General features: G+C 38.6%; 1 protein-coding gene across 3 annotated transcripts in view; it reads left to right on the top strand.

The window, feature by feature from the left end:
* Window positions 1-19: 19 nt before the first annotated feature.
* Window positions 20-8,973, top strand: part of LGI1 (leucine rich glioma inactivated 1) — a 29,110-nt gene continuing 20,156 nt past the window's right edge. For 2 of the 3 annotated variants that reach the window (XM_056495459.1, XM_056495457.1), the window contains exon 1: window positions 64-152. The gene's annotated coding sequence lies outside the window, so the exon portion shown is untranslated. Of the gene's footprint in view, window positions 153-8,973 lie in introns of all 3 variants that reach the window. The other variant, XM_056495456.1, reaches the window with a different exon arrangement.

The following is an 8,973-nucleotide window of genomic DNA, read 5'->3' as shown; positions in this document are numbered from 1 at the left end:
CGGCGCGGGGCAGCGGGGCGCGGGGGAGGGCGAGCCGGCACGGGAGGGGAGGGGAGGGGAAAGCCGCTCATCATGTTTAGGGGCGAGGGGAGTCTCCCTGCCCGGGAACCCGGTCAGCGGCCCCGGCTGCCGCGGTCTCCGCCGCTGGGAAGGTAGGACTCCGCCGCAGGGGCTCAGAGAGGCCTTAGTGCGCCCCTCTCTCTCCCCGGCCCCGGTCGCCCCCGCACCATCCCCGGCGCTTTCGGGCAGGGCAGTCCCTGTCGTGGGGGTACAGGCGTAGACCCCGCTGCGGTTATCGGGGCTCGGCGGAAAGGGTCCCTGGGGAGGGATCGGGCGGCGGGGGTCGTTGTTGGGGGAAGGGGACCCTCCGGGAGGGAGGCCCCGAGGGCGCTCTGCGGCGGGCAGCAGCTGCCAGGCGCGCCCGGGAGGTGCGCGCTGCCCTCGGCGCGGCACAGACCGTGATCGCGGCCTCGGCACGGCGATCTGTAACACCGATTTCTGCCTGTGCCAGCGGCTTCTCCTCTCTGCAGTCGCATCTCGCAGTTAGAAGAACGAAAGGCAGTATGTGACTCAGTTTCCCTGTGCGGATCGACGGCAACTGGGCGATAAGAGTTTGGGAGCCTGTGGGTTGCATCATAAAAAGGAGCTTTATAAGCCAAAAATATTTGCTGGTAAAGTAGCTGGGAAGCACCAATCTTCAGCATTAAGTCATCAGATACAGCAATTAGCTGTCAATGAATTTATAGTTTCCTACCCAACACAGCCTGAACTGCTGAGGTCTGAAATGCTGTAGTGCATCGCCGATACTTTCTGGATACTTTTTGGACTGTGTTAGAGTTTTCCAGTTGTGTTATTGATTCTTGTATAGTTAAACCACAGACACACTCAATTCAGGGAAATATTAAAAATTTAAATACTGCTGCTGCCCTTGTAATATGCAAGTTGTGAAATCTAAGTTGTAGGTAGTTGCTTTTCTGCTGTAAAGCAATCACACACCGTAGTTGACAGTGTATCTCCTTACCTTGGCTACTAAATCTCTATTTTCAGATTCTTTTTTCTCCTGACCTAGCGTTAGTGTTACTTGTTGTGTCATTACTGCTGTGAAGGGATGCAAAGATGATGCTAAAGTGTCCCATGGAAAGGAACTGAGTGGCACTGTATTTGAGTGCATGCAGTATTTTGCTGAAGCCCTACTGAATGCAGCCTGTTCCCTCTAAAGGGCAGAGACTCTGTTGCAAAAATGGAATTATCCTAATTAATAATTTAAATATAACAAAATAAATAATGTATATCCTCAAAGCTGTAATAGCAGGCATCTTTTTGTTGTTCCTGTCTTATGGAAATGGCAGAGTGCTTTAGTGTGAATGAATCCTGACATGATTCTGGAAACTGGGCCAACATATCATTGATTATGCACTTTGAAGAAGAGTGGGAAAGGTAGAGGGAAGATTTACAATTCTTGAATCTCTTGGCATTGTGTTGTGGCCACAAAAGCCTGCATATAGAAAAAATACAGTTTCTGGGACAGGAAAATGCTGCAGTAAGTCCAACTATAGCAGCTTCTGTAGATGCTGAATTTATGTATAAACAGCTTTTCTTGAAATAGCAGCTAGATAATTTCATCTTGCTATACTATGCTTTTCTGATGTCTACCTATGTTGCTTTAGAACATCACTTCATTTTATATGTGAGCTATAGCTGGGGAATGGGTTCAGAAATGGCCTCCTAAATAAATTGGAAGTTGAAACTGAATGTGTCTTTAGCCCTTGGTATATATACTTTGCTCCAATGGGAGTATCTCCATAGTTTAATTCTAGTAACAGTATGTTTTGACACCAAAAGGCACTTCTCTCATATGAGTCCCACAGGACTGGAAGATACAGGAAAAAGAACAGAGGAGATGGGCACTACTCTTTACAAGGCAGGAGGTGCTACATTTTAAGTTGAATTTTAATGACTGTACAGCCAAACCTCAGCACAGCTTTCCTTTATAAGTATATCAGTCTATGCCAATCTTTACAAGTAAGTCAGGCTGCCACTGAAGAAAGCATTCTTCTTGACCTGGCCCTAGTGCTCATCGGACCACTTCTGCTGAACTGCAGAATTAAATTTTCTGCCACCCTAGCTCCTGTGACTGTCCAGATGTGGTGCCTGGATGAGTAACCCTGGTGGGGCAAATAAAGGTTTGGGATGGAAGGGTGGGACAGGAGGGAAGCAGGAGGTGAGAAACAGGGGCTGCCCTTTCAGCAGCAGCTCTCTTTTAGATCAGGTCAGCAGTAATGTGAAACAATAGTCTTAAATTACAGTAGCCCTGAACTTTGTGGCACATAAAGGAGAAAACATCACTGTAGCATAAAATTCAGTTCTAACCTAAGCCTAGAATGGGCTAAAGTATGAGACCCGGTGTATCTGAAAAGTTTTAAGTAAGATGTGGTACATACATCATAGAGATGCAGAATTCAAATAGGAGATTTCCCAGCTTGTACCTTAATCTAGTAACCTCTTAGGTATAAAGGGGTTTTCCCTACTATCTAAGAGAAATCTTCTTTGTTGCTACTTAGTTAATTTCTTAATGTCCTGCACTAGTTTGTACAGAAAGCAAGAAGTGAACATCATTTGAACATAATAACATCTTTCAATACTGGAAGACATATCCCCACAGTTTTCCCTTTTTGCAGCCTGAGAAAGTATTTTAACCTTTCTACATAGGTTACATATTGGAGAACTCTTACATTTTATTGCTCTTTTTCAGACTCACTTTTTCAGATTTCTTTCTCTATGTACTTTTAAGAAATATGAAGCATAGATGTTTACTCCTTAACAGTATTTAGCCAGGAAGCAGCACATCAACCTTCCTGCAGAAGATGATTGCATCCTAAGATCTTCTGGTATAGTTGTTTAAACTCACCAGCTTCTGATCTGTTGAATCAAAATTAGTTTGGTTAGCCAATTAAAAAATTGTTCCAGTTTTTAATGAAGCAAATCAGAAGGCTTTGCCAGCAGGCCTGAAGAGGCAGCTACCACTGATGGAGAGAGTAAGGGCAGGGCAGCCACTAACAACTACATCCATTGTGGGCTGTTGCTGGAGACTACATTTGAGTTTGATTATGAGACAGTAATGTGGAACCATCCAAAATGCTAGTAAGACTGAGTTCTGTCCTGTTTAATCTTTCTTCTTTCTCCATTAAGTCAGTTCTTTTGTTGACAAATGAGGAAATTACTTTCTAATGCTGTTTGATATTGGCACCTTCCTAACTCCTACATGTCTATGAAGTAAGTTGCCAAATCGTTTATTTTTTGTCTCTTCATTGTACAAACAGTACTTTGGCATCTGTCATGTTCCTGATTTTTATCTCCTCCTATTTGAAGCCCCCTAGTAATTTGTAGAAAAAGCAAGTAAAGATGGTAGTAACATCACATTCAGTAACTGCAGCTCTTTTTCATTTAGCTGTACCCGTGTACAATTTCAGGGATGCACTGTGTCTCCCAACAAGCCCTGAGAAAGGTATACACTACAATCAGGCAGCTGATTCCCAAGCTTAAGTCTTCTTCACAGTCAGGAAAAACCAGTGGGACTGTACATGAGGGGCAGTGGCTTATGCTCACCAGTTCCCATCACAGGTACTGGCCAATCCAGACCAGAGTTTCAAGACTAGTGATATTCTGTAATCATCTAGAGGCTATGTGGAGATAGCAGGCAGTGTATATCTTGTTTGTCAAATTCAATAAATGGTGTGTTCCATATTTTTGTGTCCTACAGGGAATATTAAACATGACTCTTCACTAGCCACTAGATGTCAATGTTGCTGTGCTAAAAGGCAAATGCAGTTTTATTTGTTTGGCTGATAAAGTAATTTCCTCAAGAGAAGAACTTCTGTATTTATTCTGTATTATTCCAGTATAGAGTCGGTTACACAAAATAATCATAGACAAGCCCATGCTATGTCCATTATTTCGAGAGCAGCTGTGCAGTTTTATGATATTTTGGAGTTGCAGTTACCATTTCAGTGCATAATCATTGTTTAAAAAGTCCCTTTGAAAAAATAGTATCTGATTGATCGTTTCCTTCCTGGTTCTAAAATCCCAGACCTTTGTATAAGTAGTCACAATCATTGTATTGCATTTCACTTGTTAATAAGATAAAAATGGAGCTAATATATATCCTATTACAAGAGTATATATCCTATATATATAAGAGTATATATCCTATTATAAGAGTATTGAATTTCCTAAATTCCAGTTATCTATGGACATTTTCCTCTTAACTATTCCTGTTTAACACCATTGGATATCAACGGCAGATACATTGTGTGGAGACAGAATTTCTAGAACATGCAGACTTACAATATGATAGGCAATTTGGAAAACAGCTCTTTTGAAAATTAGTATATCTAAAGGCAGATCCAACAGATTATGGCATTTTAGAAGGACATATGAGGTAGAATTTGACCCATTTGTTTTTTCTGGCTCCTCTGCCTCTAGGGTGACCAAGTCACTGTCAGTCTCCACAATTACTTACTGCCTAGTGCACTGAAGGTGCTGTTTCCATTGTCTGTCCACAGAGCATTTATTTTGAGACCAGAGTTTGGAAATTGGTTTACTAAACAGTCATGCAAAGCTGAAGAAGACAACAGTGAACACCTTTAATTTAGATTAAGCTTGTTCTGCTGTTAGGATAAAACAAATATCAAAGGCTCTTATTAAAAATAAAGTTGAAACTTTCTATGATCTGAAAATCTCCCAAGAAGTTAAAGATGTGGAAATTGCACCCTTATTCTCAGCTGATCAATTTGGTAAACAGAATCCTAGTTTAGGCCACAGTGTTAGAAAATACAGCCTAAATAACCTGATTTATTCCCTTAGCTCCACTTCCTATGATGCATGTAAGGCCTCTCAACTTCATACACAATTCACAAGTTTTTTTTATTACTATTGACAGAAAAGTAGCCTTATTCCTCATTATCAGAGACTGAAGTAGTTGAAGTCCTGCTCCACAATTTAATTGATGGTAGCATTACTTCCACTCTTACCATGCTAAAGAATTACAGAGACATTATAGAAGAACTATAACTGTTTTAATTCCTAAAATCTCTTTTAGTTCTCTTGCCTATGACTACAGAGTTATGTAAGAATCTTATAATAATATCTTGAAAACCATATTGCTTGCTTCATTCATTCATTCATTCATTCATTCATTCATTCATTCATTCATTCATTTTGTTGCAATTAAGGGAACACTCTAAGCATCAGCCTTGATCCTAAAACTTCTGTATGCTTCAAAAAATTTCATTAAAATGAAGTTTTCTGCAAGTAAACATCTTGTTAAGATGTATAGTGTAAATAATAGCAGTATGATCCTGTAAAGACTGACTGATTCAGTTATGGAAATAATAAATCAGACTTTGATAAAAAAATAATACTTAGAATTAACTCCCTGTATTATCTCTAAAGTTATAGCTTATTTTTGCAAAATATACAGAATTTTACTAAATAAATCCCCTAGAGATATATTATGTAGACTCCTGTCTAGTGTCCTTTAATTGACATTTGTTTTGTGGCAGGTGATTTTGGTCTCCAGATCTTAGTCTGGCAACTCTAATCAGAACAAAGCTCACTACAAGATTACACATGAATGTAGGCATGCATAAACTTGAGTAGTGATTTCAGCCTATCAGGAATTTAATTTAAAAGTAATTACCAGTATATACAAAATACTTCTTAGTTTTATCAACCTGCATCTAAGTAAGTGGAATATGGAAATTAACTCCTCTGCCATGTTCCAGTTTTCATTTGAGGAGATTTTAGAAGTTCATTATGCTTAAATTCCCTGAAGTATGAACTATTTCCTAAGAGAGCAAAGAATGCCTAATCTTACTTTTATGGCTAGATCTGCTTTGGTGGAAAGTGACTGATGGCATCCAATTACATAAATGCAAGAGTATGGCAAAATTGTTTTTCTGTTTTGATATCAGAGTGATTATATAAGATGAAAAAATCTTAAAAATAATAAGCAAGAGAAGGAAAATCTAGTTATGTGGAAATAAATAAAAGAAAACAACTGACAAGCAATGTACTTATTTTCTTTGAATTACATTGTTTCCCACTGGATTTTTTGGAAGGAGAAGAAAGAATATATGAGCAAAGTTACAGTCCATTGCATTTTTAAACCATAGTGGAAAAGACATGCATTCCCTCTTTTCCTGACAAGCATGTTTGTGCATAATGTCTACCATGTATATATTCACAATATTCATTTATGAGAATTGAGGAAAGGTACAAATCATTGACAGAGAATGTTGGAATCGGAAGTCTTCTGTATAAAAAGGTGACAGACAAGTCACTGTCATCTGAATCATGCAAGCAGTTAAGCACTTATTTGTGTACCTGACATTCTACATAACCTAGAAAAGAAAGGTGTCTCAAAGTTGGAGTCTAAGGTGTAATGTTAGTAGAGAAGTATGGTCTCATTCCTGCAAAGATATTCCACAAAGCACCTGTTTTTTAGAGATGTGTTTCAACTTAACTTCAAAGTTGAGCTCTTACCTCAGGAATCCAGAAGGCCAGTCATGAAAACTCTACTGTGGACCTGGTAAGAATTTTCCATTGGATGTCCTTAAGCAACGAAAATAAATCAGAGATTGTTTGCAATATACAGTGCTACAGTCAGTTGTTTGAAATCTCACAGTCAGATTGTAAAAAACTAAGGTATAAGAGCATAATATAATGTAATGATGACAAAATCGACCCTCACTTTATCTTACTATTTCAGTGGGATTACATAGTAAAGTAGTACAGTAGCTGCATGTAGGGGCTGTTAGTATCCAGGTTGAGGTGATCAATAACTGATCTTTCAGTGAAAACTGAAGGATACAGGGATATAAAAAAGTTGTTCTGAGCACTGAGGTAGGATGAATCAGTTAAAAATTCCTATTTCACAGTTTTTAATGAACATGTTTATAGATTACTGCTGTGAGACCTCAATTAATTAATAATGCCATGCTAGAACTGACCTTTTATTAGTAAAAGTGTACTGCTGATCGCCAGGGTTTGGAAATAATAGCGATTATATTTCAAATTAAATACAATTTTATGTTATCTGATCACCAATATCATTAAGACACGAAGTACTGAAATACTATCAACCTTTCAATTGAAAGTATTTCCAGGACACTATTCATTCCATGGCATATAAGTGGAATGGGAAAGATAAGTATCCTAAATGGCAACCATTAGTCTAACTTAGTTACAAATATCAAGTTATGATATTTATAGCCAGCAACACTGAGCTGTGCAATATCCACAACTCTAGAAGTAAAAATGGCAGACTCAAAAAAACACCAAGGAAAGTTATCTACTGCAAGTAAAAAGAAATATTGCAGTTTGTACCCTGGGGGAGATCCTGCTACTTGCTGAAACCACATTCAATTTGCAAGTGGTAAGTCAAAATGTTTACAGTTACATTTCTAGATGACTGCCTTTCTTGAATGGAAACAAAACATAACCACATGGAAGATAAAGGTCAGGATGTGAAGTGAGATTTGAGTGAAAAAATGTTTCCTTTAGTGTTTGATAAAATATTCTCTCAAGTTTGCATTACACTGGCCTTAAATATACTGCTCATAAAAGATGGATTGTGTTATTTGCATTTATATTAGGATCTGGTTTAATATTTTTCATCAATCTTGGTTTAGTAAATCCATGCCACTCCCTGTAAAACTTTTATTTGAACCTCAGCCTTAATAGAGTCAGTGTTTGGCAGGTTTCTTTAATATGAGTCTGTTAATGAAAGGAAAATACTATTCTGACTACCTCATTTATCTTAGATGTGGTCATAATCCAGCCACTAATGTTAAGAACCAGAAAAAATAAGAAGACTAGTGAAGCATTTTGATATTTTCTTACTTGAAGGCATCAATACCCGCAGAAAAATAAGCCCATACAACAGAATTGTTCTCCCAGTTAAAAAGAAGCTAATATGTGAATATTAGCTTCATTAATATGTGATCTAACACTGCAGCATGAAAAACAAAGCCTTAAACTTACAATGACATCCATGATTTGTATTGATTTTTGCAGTTCAGCGCATCCTTAAGAACAAAACAAATGCCCTGTCCTTGGAGCCTAAGAGTCTTTATGAAAGGGCATCACAGCCCTGGTCACAGATGCCCATCACATGCATCCACACAGATCCTCAGCAAGGAGGGATTTAGCTGTCTTTGGAACATCACCCATTCTGAATCTATAGCAACCCTCCTCTAACATGCGTAGCTATTTTTAGCATCAGGGCAGCCTTGAAAACAGCAGGTAAAGCATGAAGAGAATGAATAAGTGGTTGTAGTGCTTGCCTGTGAATAGAAGCTATTATATAGCTCTGGAGAGAGATATTAATATATATGTAAGAATATAATGTGCATATGAAGGGATATCTGCCTCCCTGAGGGGGAAGCAGGGGTGTCAGAAACAGTAGAGCATTATTACTATTTGTGACCTGAGCAGTTATCTAAAAAGTCATTATTTCCAATTGTTCTGTTTAAGAAAATAAATTGTTAATGGAATTGGGTATCTTTGATCCAGTCTTTATTTGCAATAAATGTACAGCCTTCATTTCCCTGAGTGAAGAGAAAATTCAACAGCAGGAGACTATTTGCAGTTCCAAGCTCTTTTCAGCCATTACTTGCTCCAAGAAATTCTCTAGTGAATTTCTCAGGTCCCCCCTTCCATGCCTAGGAGCCAACATTTCAGTTTCTGTAATGTTAACTGTTCTCTTGAGTTCCCAAACCTGTTGGGTTTTTTTTTTGTCCTTGTCTTTTATATACTCATCCATTTGCTCCTAAAAAAAAATCTTGGGAAAAAGGGCCACATGTGCCTTTGTTTAATCAGTACTGTGTGCCATTTATTTAGCTGGGGAGCTATACTGCTTCATGAAGGAGCTTATTACTTCTTACTATGTGTTATATTGAGGCTGGGAATTAG

Source organism: Oenanthe melanoleuca, chromosome 6 (genome assembly GCF_029582105.1).
Source record: "Oenanthe melanoleuca isolate GR-GAL-2019-014 chromosome 6, OMel1.0, whole genome shotgun sequence".
Taxonomy (NCBI): domain Eukaryota; kingdom Metazoa; phylum Chordata; class Aves; order Passeriformes; family Muscicapidae; genus Oenanthe; species Oenanthe melanoleuca.
The sequence above is the reverse complement of the archived record's forward strand: the minus strand, read 5'-3'. Positions and strand labels throughout refer to the sequence as shown.